A 13,575-nucleotide genomic window follows, 5' to 3' on the forward strand; every position below is an offset into this window, starting at 1 on the left:
GATGCAACATGGTGTTGTCATGGATAATTTTATCCAACCTGCTCTGTTCTTTCAATGTTTCATTTTCCCTTTTGATGTGTCTATTTAGGACTTCTAGTTCAAAAACTTCCTATTTTAGTGATTGGATCAAAACTTCCTGAGTTGTATTAGGCTGATTGGATGAAGTGCCCTGGTCTGTTGCAGTCTTTTCCAATGATTCAATAAAATCATACATTTCTTGCTGAGTTGGATCTATTTCTGGTGTAACCTTTCTTGGACTGATCTCAAAATTTGGTTGAGAAAAAGGAGAATGTTGTGGGCTATGGTCATGAGGGGTGATTGCTGGTGACTGTTCTGGTGTTTCTCATCCTAAGTCTATGAATTGAGCCCCTTTAATTTGCACTTTCTTCAATTTGCCTTTAAGTCTGGAGCTCCTTCTTAGATTTTGTGAGTTGGTATCTCCTTTTTCTACACTCTGTTTTTGCTTCCCTTTTTCCTTTGCCTTGGCTGATTGTTCTTTAAGGTGGATAAGTCTTTTAGAAAATATATGTTCCTCTTCTAAGGAAGGTTCTGGGGTTTGATAAACATCTTCAACATTTCTTTTCCCCTTCTGTTTCACTTGCTTCCTAACCTCAGTCAAAGTTTCAGACAGCTTTTGACAAGGCTGTGATGGTAAAGGTGAGGCTCTACATCATCCAGATTCTTTTGTAATGTGGTGGACATCTTTTTCAGGCTACTTAATAGGAAATAAGGCAAATTGATGGTTTGATTCTCCAGAAAATTCATTAATAACTTGATTTGGTACATGTACATGGACCCAAACCTTCCTTCACACGTAACAAACTTTTGAATTATCAATAACAAACTAGTCCACTTTTCCTTTAGAGCATAAACAGGGATTCCATGTTTAAAAACAGTTATATCCATACTTGGGTTACGCAAAATAATCCTCTGGGCCCTCTCATCAAAGTCTTTGTTTTTGAACCACCGTTCTCCTTCCTGTGGGAGCTTCGTTGCTGCTGCAATGGATGCCTCTGTTACTGAAAATTTGATATCTCCAACCTCAACTTCCATGCCGTTAAAAGACCTTGCAAATGTCTTCGTGACTTCTTTATTGTGACCTCTGAATTTCTGGATAAATTGCAGCCGCCATGCTTTCCTTAATGTGCTCTTAACCTGTGGATAACCCTCCATGAATTTAGGCTCGTCTGACTCTGTTCTTACCAAAAGGCCCATCCCTTCCTCCTGCTTTGAAAATACCTCTGCTAGTGATGGACTGTAAGTGATGGATTGACGAAGGAGGAACGGTTGTATGAGCGGAAGATGGAGAAGGATTGCGGAGAAAACTAGTAGTTATAAAACCGAAAGAATACAGAGCATGTAATGAAAATGAGTTCACGGAGTGGAGGCTTGTATAAACAGGCCAGAACTGACAAACGTAAACTCAATGGGTGAGTATGGAAACAGAGTGAGTCTGGCAGAATTTTGAATTAAAAGGTTGCAGAGTGGACATTAGCACATTCATAAAGTGGCTAGAGAAAACCAGTAGTTATAAAACGGAAAGAATACAGAGCATGTAATGAAAATGAGTTCATGGAGCGGAGGCTTGTATAAACAAGCCAGAACTGACAAATGTAAACTCAATGGGTGAGTATGGAAACAGAGTGAGTCTAGCAGAATTTTGAATTAAAAGGGTGTGGAGTGGACGTTAGTACATTCATAAAACGACTACGAAGTTGTGCGGCAGAGGAGAGTAGTGATCAAATAGCTTACGTCTTCATAATTAACCGGTTCAACAGGTGGAATGCAGATGTACAATTAAGTACGAGTTAGATTCGGAAGCAGATCATGAGGCCGTTGGAAATTGATGCGGATTTCATGGTGGAGTTATGCAAAGGTCATGGAGGAGTTATGGAAGCTATCAATTCGAATCATTACACATGATGGAGCCGGTGGTTTTACAACTATACAAATTATGTGTTTTAAAATGCTATTTGAAATTAATTTTGCTCATACCTTAGAATTTTACCACTTTCGTTCGCTGACCTTTGATTGACTGCTTCTTGTTGGTACTTTAGGTGCTAACATCTTCAAAATATCTTCCTCTTCCATACCTGCATTTGGTTTTCATCATTACTTGGCTAACATTTGATTGTCACTGCAGAGTAACAGAGTATTAGCTGCGGAAACTGACACAGTGAATATATGACTTGGCGAAGTGAATGGAGATGGATGGAAATGAATGATGACTGAATGAATGATATATGAAAATTGGACATGAAAGGAATTTTATTGGTGGAATGTGATGGCGAAATGGAATGAAATGAAGTGAAGTGAAATGACATGAAATGGAACAACTATGAATGAAATGAGAGATTTTTTTTTTGGAAAATATAGGGCATCAGAAGTTTTTGATTTTTGCCTTGTATTTTATGTATAAGACTGCCAATCAGTGATTGGTTTTCAGGCTTATACATTATTTTTTTTATTTTTTTCAACAATGAAAAGAACAAAGACTAGGTTGGTGGAGAAGAAGGATTCTTCTTCACCAGCCTTATTGCAGAATTATCTTCAAATATTTTGACAAATTCCTCCTTTGAGAGTGGCTTATAATAGATCTTCAATCTATGACCATTCACAATGAGAGGAGTTTGATACTCATCAATGGTTTTGATTCTTACCACTCCATTGCTAAAAACTTTTTCAATCTCATATGGCCCAAGCCAATGAGTCTAAAATTTATCTTTGAAATATTTGAACTTGGAATCAAATAGCAATGTCCAATCTCCTTCTTGAAACTTTTTCTCCTTGATGTATTTGTCATGCCACTTAGCTCTTTCATGTTGAACTAGATCAGTTCTTAGGATTGCTTCTTGTCTGATCTCATCTAGTTCATTCAACTGCTCCATTCTATGCTTTTGAGCTTCCGATAGATCCATTCCCAATTGAACTGCCATCTTGAAGGTCCTAACTTGGAACTCAATGGGGAGCAGAACTTCTTTCCCATAAACAAGTTCATAAGGAGAATGTCCTGTTGTGTTCCTCCATGTACTTCTGTAGGCCCATAAGGCTTCAGGAAGCCTTTCTTCCCAACCTCTTCTGTGTAGATGAACAGTCTTGGTAATGATGCCTTCAATTACTTTGTTTATGGACTCTACTTTACCATTTGCTTGCGGATGGTAAGGAGTAGATTTTTTGTGCTTGACCTTGTACTCTTCCATTAGCTTCTCCACTAGTTTGGACGTGAATTGACCTCCCTGATCTGTCACAATTTCTCTTGGAACACCAAAGAGAGTAAAAATATCCTCATAAAGAAAACTAACAACTGAATACTCAGTAGCAGAAAATAACGTTTTGGCTTATACTCATTTAGTGACATAATCAGTACATACCAATATATACTTTTTCTGTTTAGATGGCGGATTAATAGGTCCAATAAAGTCTAAAGCCCATTTTTCTAAGGGTTTGATAAGTACTTGTGGTTGTAATGGAATCTCATTTGAGAATGTAGGTTTCCCTACTCTTTGGCACCCGTCACATCTTTTGACATATTGTTTTGCATCTTTGAAAAGGGACAGCCAATAATATCCTAAAGAAAGGATTTTATAGGTTGTCCTTTTGTTATCAAAGTGTCCACCGCATGGTTCATCATGACATGCTTTGAGAATATCAGGCATTTCATCTTCCCTGGCACATCTTCTAATCACAAGATCTAGCCCTGTTTTGAACAATTTGTTAGAAATCCATGAATATTTTGAACTCTCCTGAATAATCTTTCTTCTTTCACTAGGAAATAAATGTAGAGGTCGTTTCCCTGTAACCAAATAGTTAGCTATATCTGCATACCAAGGAGTCTTTCCTCTACAGGAGAATCTTCTTTAGTATTCTGAATCCTAGACGAGAAATCAGCTACTGTGTTTTGTTTCCCTGGTCTATCTAACACAGTAATATTGAATTCCTGTAAAAGTAGGAGCCACCTTGTAACTATGCCATTACTAACGGGTTTATTCATTATATATCTAATTTCAAAATGATCAGTATGAATAAAAGTTTCATAGTCTGTTATATAATGTTTGAACTTATTGATTGCATGAACAACAACTAAAAACTCTTTTTTAGTCACAATATAATTCAACTCAGTGGGAGTTAAATTTTTAATGGTATAGTAAATGGCATGAGGAACTAAGTCTTTTTGTCCTAACACAACCCCTAGAGATGTATCTTAAGCATCTGTAGAAATATGGAAAGGAAGTTTCCAATTTGGTCCTCTCAAGATAGGCACTTCAGATATTCTTGTTTTCAAAGCTTCAAATGCTGATTGGCAATCAAGACTCCATTTGAATTCACAGTCTTTTGTAAGTAGTTTAAAGAGTGAAGATGTTATTTTGGTGAATTTTTCTATAAATCTTCTATAATATCCAGTAAATCCCAGAAAACTTCTAACATCTTTTTGACAATTTGGAATAGGTAACTTGGAGATGAATTTAACTTTTGGTCTATCAACTTTAATCCCATCCCTTGAAACATGATGTCCTAAAACAATATCTTCAGTAAACATCATAAAGGATTTTTCATGGCTTAATGAAAGATTTGTTTCTTTACATCTTATAAGAACTTTTTCCAAATTTTCTAATGCCTCTTCAAATGAATTACCATAAACTATAAAATCATCCATATATACCTCTACACAATCATGGATTAGATCAGAAAAAATTCCTCGTACTGCTTTTTGGAATGTTGCGGGTGCATTACATAATCCAAAAGGAAGCACTCGATAAGCAAAAGTTTCCCATGGACAGGTAAATGTGGTCTTATCTTGATCCTCAGGTGCTACCTGAATTTGATTATAACCACTAAAACCATCCAGAAATGAAAAGTACTTTTTGCCTGCTAATGTATCTAATACTTGATCGATAAAGGGTAAAGGAAAGTGATCCTTCAAAGTTGCTTTATTCAATCCCCTGTAATCAATGCACACCCTCCATTTACCATCCTTTTTAGGTAATATAACCAAGGGAGAAACCCATCGGCTATCTGAAATTGGGTAAATGAAGTTTACATTGAGTAGTTTTTGGAGCTCTTCTTTCACAATCTCCCTAAGATTTGGATTCATCCTTCTCTGAGGTTGTCTGATTGGTCTATTGTTTTCCTCGATATAGATATGATGGATGCAAGTCTTAGGTTCAATACCTTTCATATCAGTATACTGCCATGCAAATGCAGCAGAATGTTTTTGCAAGATTCTGGTTAGCTCTTCCTGTTATAACTTTTCCAAATTTTTGTTGATATTCAATGTTTTACTTGGAAAAATTTCAACTGTAGAACTACCTAACTCTTCCATAGAGTAAAGAGACATTTGCCTTGATAACAAACATTCAATATCAGATTCTAACTGAAATTGTGTGTGGTCATATTCTGAAGATGTTTCAAAATTTTCTAATGTGTTCAAAATTTGACTATCTTCACTAACTTCAGAGATAGTAAAGATAGGTTGTATAATATCTTCATCATTAACCCATTCATTGTCTCCTACTTTTGTAATTGCTTTTGCTGGAGGATACAAATTGAATTTCTTTGTTGAACTACCATCAGAAATGTACATATCCCCAGATCTACAACTAATGAAAGCATCAAATGTGGCTAGCCAAGGTCTCCCTAAGATGAGTGGGTGCCCTCCTAGATTACTCTTGGGAGTCAAAATCATGAAATCTACTGGATATTCCCAAGAATCTAAGGAGAATGAAATATCTTCTAATACACCATCTAGTTTGATTATTGATCTATCTGCAAGTTGCAGTAAGGTGGGTGTAAAAAGAAGATTAGGAAGTTTAAGTTGTTCCATAGTCTGTCTACTCATAATGTTTATGCAGCCCCTAAGTCAATCAAAGTATTTGGAATTTCTATCCCATTTATGTGTATCTTGACAATTGGACTACCTGGATCCACATTTTTCTGCATGGTAATCTTTCCCATCATGATATCTGCAATTTTTCCTACCAAGTGAATTCTTTTTGTATCTCTTGGTTTCCTACCTGGTCTTTTGAAACTCAACTCCGTTATTGTTTTTGCTAGAATAGGAATCTCTCTAATGGCTTGTAGCAAGGGAATATTGATAGAGACATTCTTTAATTCATCTAGGAAATCATAGTCAGGCAACAAGATTTGTTTATCCACCCCTTTGTCAATTTGTAATCTTTCAGGAAAAGGAGGTGTGGATGAAGATGCAGGTTTCTCAACTATAGGAGTTGTGGGGGTTGACTCTTTTTGTTTTTCTTTTTGAATGATTGGGTTTTGAATGGATGCTTCCTCAGAACCTTTATTGACTTTAAGAGAATCCTCCTCAGAGGCATCTTGCTCTTGAACACCTATAAAAGGTTTTTCCTTTTCTAAAACTCTACCGGATCTGAGTTGAACACCATTAAGAGGAACAATCATATAGGTAGGAAATTGTTGTCCTTCTACCATGTAAGCATTTTGAGGATTTTTGTTGTTGGGATTTGGTAATGGCTAGGCTGGTAGTTGATTTGGCTTTTGTTGAAATGGAAGCAAGAGTTGAGAATTTTGATTTTGTTGAGGAGGTTGTTGTTGTGGGAATGGCAATGAAAGTTGTGGATTTTGTTGTTGATTTTGAAAAGATGGAGGATATTGATAGAATTGAGAAAATCTCCCATAAGGATTTTGTACCCCTTGTGCCCATGATTGATACGGATTTTGAGGTTGGGGCCAAGGTTGTTGCCAAGAATTCCAATTTGGTGGGAGCTGAAAATTCATAGGATTGTTAAATCCTTGATTTTGTTGCCCTTGCCAAGGTCTTCTTGAAACAAAACAAAGGGATTCTACTGAATTTGGATCTTCCTGAAAGACAGCTTTGAGCCCAGGAATTGAAGGACAATCCTTGGTCTCATGACTTTCTGAGAAAATCATACATGTTTCTACAACTTTTGCATCCAAGGGACATTCCCTTAGAGCATGTTTCTTTCTACATTTTGGGCAAAAGATGGCTAAGGCATTAGCTTCTGCTTTCTGCTTGTTTTGAATTTTAAGGGTGTCTAGTTATTCACTAAGGCTCCCTAGAATATCAGTTTTGAACTCATCAAGCATATTGCCAATCTCTGCCCTACTTACTGATCTAGTTGAAGATTCGTTTGCTCTAATAAGAGAAGGATCTGTAGGCCCTTTTCCAGTTTTAGACTTTCCCCTTGAGAGATGGACACATAATTCTGTTATTTCATGTAGTGGAAGTTGAGAAATGTCTCCCTTTCCCATCATGTTTAAAATATCTATCCATTCATCTCTAATGCCTTTCAATAGAAGGGCTTTCAAGGTTTCCTCATCTAAATTACTCATTTTCGCTCTCTTTAAGTAGTATTGAAATCTTTCAAGTAAATCCTCCAAGTTCTCATCTTCTTTTTGCATCAATTTGAATACCTCAGCCCTATGATTAGTGGGCATACAATAATCTAGATATCTATCCAAAAACTTTTGTTTCATATCATTCCAAGTCCTAATAGATTGAGTGACTAATCCCATGAACCATTTCAAAGCAGCTCTTTTCAATGTTGAAGGAAACAGTTTGAGTTTTTGAGAGTCTTCCATATAGTCATAGGTTCGACAGAGGACTTCAAACTCAAATAGAAATGTTTCAAGATCCTCACTTCGCAACCCATAAAAGTTTGGGAGGACATATGGTGAAATGTTTTTCATTGTTGTATGGGTTTCCTCGTCGGCTATAGGGAATCCAAATGAGTTATCTCCTTCCCTATTTCCCCCATTATTACCTCTACCTCCTCCATTGTTACCTCCATTATTTCCTCTACCACCACCTCCATTATTTCCTCTACCTCTACCTTTAACCCTCCTCCAAATAGAGAATATTCTCCATCTAGTACTTCTTCTACCATGATAGCTTCCTCAGGGTCTTCTAGTTCTTCTATTAATTGCTGATGAGAGAGAGTCTCTTCATTTCCTTCTTCTCCAAGTGATTCTACTTCTTCGACTGCAATATGTTCCCCTATAGAAGTGAAGAAGGGTTCTTCTCCTATATCAGATTTAGTAGATAGTGTAGGAGAATCTTCTAATTCAGTTGCTGCCCCTTGAATTCTAGGAATCCTAAGGCTTGGAGTATGAGTCTGGGATGGAGTTGTATCTTTTCTATGCCTTGAAGTAGCTGGAGTTGTAAAAATCAAACTTTTTGCCCTAGCTATAAACCTTCCCCTAGAATCTCTTGCTCTATGCATGTCATTTTTTTATTTTTTAATGATTTTTTAGTTGGGCTAATAATTCTTTTTCTGATCTTCCAGATCACACTAGGTGCAAGAAGAGAGCATACTCAAGAAATTATTGAACTAATAACTCTCTTTTCTGATCCTCCAGATCACACTAGGTGCAAGAGGAGAGCATACTTCAAGAAGTTATCAATTTTTCCCTCTTTTTTTTTTGTAAGAGATCAGCTACCTAGTTACACTTCCCCAGCAACGGCGCCAAAATGTTTAGTCAATTTAGTATGTCCTAAATTTCTACATTAATTATCAATCCGGGAGTCGTAAACTGATGAAGTGTGGCGCATTGTATGTGCAAGACAACCTCTTTCTTACTTTTTATTGTTTTCAATTTTATTTTGTTTTTGGGGTTTTGTCTTTGTTGGTCTCCTAATGCAAATGGAAATCCTATTCCTAAGTTTTAAGAATACTTTTAGAGGGCAAGTATGGATGTAGATTTAAGACAAGGTTTATGTCTCTTATGATAACTTCCAGAACTTAGCACTTCAAAAGATCTCAAAACATGCTAGTGATAAACTTAGTACTTGAACAGGAATGTAAATGTGCAGCTACTTAAATCAAACAAAAGATGAAATACTAATCATGAAATCACTATCTCTGCTGCCCATATAATTACATAAATAAAATCTAAACTATTGCACTCAAACAAACCAAAAATTGCAGACTAATGAAAACAAGATCAATTTACTTCACTTATAATCCAATAGCTCGCCAAGTAGCTTTTCGGGATTAAGCCATGGCACAAGAGATAACGTCAAATAACATGAAGAATTGATATCTAAATTACCTACTTGCAGATTAATGAAAGTAAAATCAAATCACTTCACTTATAATCCGATAGCTCACCAAGTAGCTTTTCAGGGTTAAGCCATGGCACCGGAGATAACGTCAAATAACATGAAGAACTTGATATCTAAACTACCTACTTGAAAATTAATGAAAGTAAAATCAAATCACTTCACTTATAATCTGATAGCTCGCCAAATAGCTTTTCGAGGTTAAGCCATGACACCGGAGATAACGTCAAATAACATGAAGAAATTGATATCTAAACTAGCTAACAGCAACAAATAAATATTACTGAAATCAAAGCATAACTGAAATTGAAAAGCTTGAAAAAAAGTTCAGCAGAGAGGCAAATCTCGTGTCACTATTTGATGCAAAAATTATATGAAAAATCTCGAGCATAACCTATCCTGAAACACACTAATCAGTGTTAGTAAAAGTATGCAATGCTGGAAAATCATGTACTGGAGTGAAAGATTAACACCATAAATAAATTATGAAACATACACAGTTAAACAAATTATGAAACATATACAATGGAAATAAGAAAACGATGTATGAAAACTTTACAAAAATGAAAATCAAATCCTCAGTCAGCAGGGGCCCTCTGCACGGCCTTTGGTTAATACGTTGTCAACCCAAAATCACGCTTACACAGTCTTAAGAAACAGAGTTTTATATTGCAAAACAGAGGAAATATCTTCTCGTTACAACAACAGGGCTAACACTACAGCAACAACATAAAAACTAACATCAAGACTAACTATTTGCGTTTGCAAATGCGTTATTTATAGAGGAAATTAGATAATTGTTTTTCTGTGAGGAATCTTCAGCAGAGGACACATAAAAAGACAAAACCCGTAAGCTCAACATCTTGGTTTCCATGATCATTCAATCTACAAAAGGTGGATGTTGAATTTGCGTCGTGGAGACGGCCTGCAGCTGTCAAGAGGGATCCACGAATCTAGGAATGGTCTCGGACCTTTCACGTGCTAAAAACACAAACCTATTTGTTGTAGGACTCCTTGTTTGACCGTCCTTTGACCAAGGCTTTTCTTTATGAATTCGACTGAATAGATAGGAGCTTGTCCATGTCCAGATCATTGAGCTGTCCACGTGCCTCGTTTCACTTTCCGACACCTATAACTTATAGAACAATAAAAATAGTTGCAGAATCTCGAGTCAGTTGCGGAAAGTGGCTGCATCCCGCAGCTGATGAACAAAATCTAAATCAAAAAGCACACACAAGAATATAGTTATAAAACCACTTAAATGCACTCCTAGAATCAATATGTAATGATCTTTGATAGCTTATGAGGCACTAGTGTGGGAAAAAGTTCTAGGAAAGTATGTAGAAGACAAGTAGTTTTAAGGCTCAACAGTACACATTCTGCGCATGTACAACTCAAAGCATCCACGCACATGGGATGAGAGCCTCCCTTATGTTCAACATAACTACAACGGTGCTCTCCACAGCTCGACTGGCCACATCCCTTTTCAGGTGGGCTTGGGATTCCAGCCACTATGTCCCATTGATATGGCCATGCAATTTGCAGTTAGTCACGCAGATTCGGCTCATGTCCAAGCCGAAACAGATAAGGCAAACAACTTCATTGATCACATCCAACATATTCGCCAACAAGTCCATGACATTCTGGAGAAATCAAATGCCAAGTACAACCAGCGACATGATCAACATCGGGTGCCACACAAGTTTCAGGTGAGCGACAAACTCTGGTTGCATATGCAAAAGGAACGCTTTGTCGGATTCTATCGGAAACTCAAACCACTCTGATATGGTCCTTACACCATTACCAAGGCTATGGGAGACAATGCATTTGAGCTTACCATTTCCCCATTCCTTGGCCTGCACCCAGTGTTCAATGTGGACCGCCTTCAGTCATACTTTCCACCATTACTAGACACATCCGACATTACAGAACAGCTCACACCCACAAAGTTAAATCTAGATTGCATGGAACAAGTTGCAACTGATCGGATCATGGACACACAGATCAAGCACACTCACCAGCAGAATATCCAACTGTATCGAGTTGTCAAAGCAGGCCAAATCCTTCACCAGGGCAAGTGGCTCACCAGGGACCAAGTTTAGCAGAAGTTTCCTCATCTCATGGAGGAACTTAACGCAGTGGGGACCATTGTTTCCTAAGGGGGGAGGAATGATCCAGGTGGATATTGGTGGCCACCCGCCAAGTCCACTTGGACCCCCACCATTGTTTTTTTCAGCTTTTCAATTTCCTTAATTATAGCACAGTTTAATATTTTTAGCAGTTTTCCGGGTCCTGAACTTCTGTAGCCGTTTTGAGGCCCTAACAACATTTTTTTGGAAAAATTGGGAGCAACATGGGGTGGACCCATGTTGCTCTTCCAAAAGTTGTAGTTCTCATATAGATCTTTCTAACGAGATATTATGTGCGTCAAACGGAGATCGTATGCCAAAGTTACGACCCCGGGAAGTTGATGTACCAATTTACCCAAACGGAGCCCACAGTTTGGCGTTTCATCTTCTAGGGTTAGGTTTTTAGATGTCTAGGGTTTTCCATTGTTTCTCAACAATATATAGGCCTTCGAACCTCATTGTAACACAGTTCAGAGGCAGGTAGCTGCCACATCTCTTCTCAGAGATAAGCTACCATCGCCCTAGCTAGTTTATTCCCATTTCTGTTTGTAAGCATATTTCAGTGCTTTACACTAATTAAATGAAGTATTATTTCCACTGCATCTCTGTGTTTATGGTTATCTCTATAATTTGTTGCGTTCCTATCTAAATCTAGATCAGAAACCCATATAATGATATTCATGTATACTTGTATTTTCTCATAAATATTACCAGGCATCTATGCCAACTACACATTATTATGTTATTTTATTAACTACCTAGTTGGCTTATGCATTATCCATCAAATACCAAGTAGGCTTATTCAATTATTATACCCACATTACATTCATTATCTCTTAGGTGTGCATATTATCATCCCTTGGGTCTATATGTTCTACTATGATAAGGCTTAGCAATTGAAAATAGCCTTCATGAAGGTCAATGGCATGTTGTGGCTCTCTTTAACATTACTTTAAAATACTTTTTACACATTTTAATTATGTGTTTGCTTCATGACTATAATTTTTCTTATTGGTCATTATATCTACCATGCACCCAATGGAACATAATAGTATGATGTGTTAGGGTAGTGGGTATTTGACTCAATCATGGAGTCAATTTACCTTTAGCAGTTTTCGAGTTCTAAGTTTTGATAACCCATGTTTGTCCATGGTATTCTAATGTAATATAGCTTGTTTAAAGGCATGAAGGCTTCAATGTAATTTTCCTTTGACCCAAGAATAGTAGATCTATTATTTGTAGCTAGTAGTTGTTAGTGAAAACTAGAGAGATAAATGCATAACAATAAAACATGGACACAATATTTTAACCTAGAAACCATTACAAAAAAATTAGCTCTAATACCTCTTGCTAGTAAAAATGAGATAAAAATAAATCAATACTAACACATAAACAATTAACAGCACATGAACACCATATTTTATTGCGGGAAAACCAATTGTGAATAATAAATCTACTATTCCTTATGGCTTAAAAGTAGTTATGCCTTGACCTAATAGCAGCGAAGATGGCCAACATCCTGGCCCCGCCAAGTGAGCCCTTTGTTCAACTTAGGCATATTACAATGGAGAATCCCTAGGCCTCTTAAATACTTCATCACATGCAATCCTTGGGCTCTAATACATGGACCACCAAAATCACATGTCCTGAACCACCATTGTGGATCTAATAACTTTGATGATTTCACCGAGTCAAGTTTAACCTAATGTGACGAACAAAAAAGGAACCTATGGTGAAAAAACATGAAGCAACTACATAAAGGTGGTTCTACACATACTAATACCAATATGGGGTAGTTAAAAGATCACTCATAATCACCACAAGAGCATGACGACCACATTCAACCTTATTTATCTTCAGTTAGTATATTTTATGCGCATATTTTGTATATTTGTATTCATTCAACATAATTTATGCACATATTTTGTATCTTCAACTTTGTGTATTTTTTATCCACTCCATTGTACTTATAGTTCTTATAGTATCTATGTATGATGCCACTAGTTTTCCCACTCAACCTAATTAATGGGGCTTTATAAGCTTGATATTTCATCATTGTATTATTATTATTGTGTCCTTCATTACACAATCTAAATAGAATATAGTAATCCATATACAAGATGGGGTGCAAGGCATGTACTTTATTATTTGTCTTACAAGCCCCAATGGCCCAAAGGTGTTGCACCAAATGATATGATATCATTTGTGAATAGGCCCCAATGTTAGGCTTAACTTCCATTGCTTAATATTATAATTTAATCACTAAAATAATTGTATAAGGATTTTGAATTAATAATATGGGTACTTACTTTGATGATGCTTGTGTTATTGGTCTTATAAACCCCAAAGGCCTCGAGTTGTTGCACTAAATGATCTAATATGATTTGTAAT

The sequence above is a fragment of the Pinus tabuliformis genome, chromosome 5_2, assembly GCF_031772625.1.
Source record: "Pinus tabuliformis cultivar Carrire ecotype Pingquan chromosome 5_2, CPIR1, whole genome shotgun sequence".
Taxonomy (NCBI): domain Eukaryota; kingdom Viridiplantae; phylum Streptophyta; class Pinopsida; order Pinales; family Pinaceae; genus Pinus; species Pinus tabuliformis.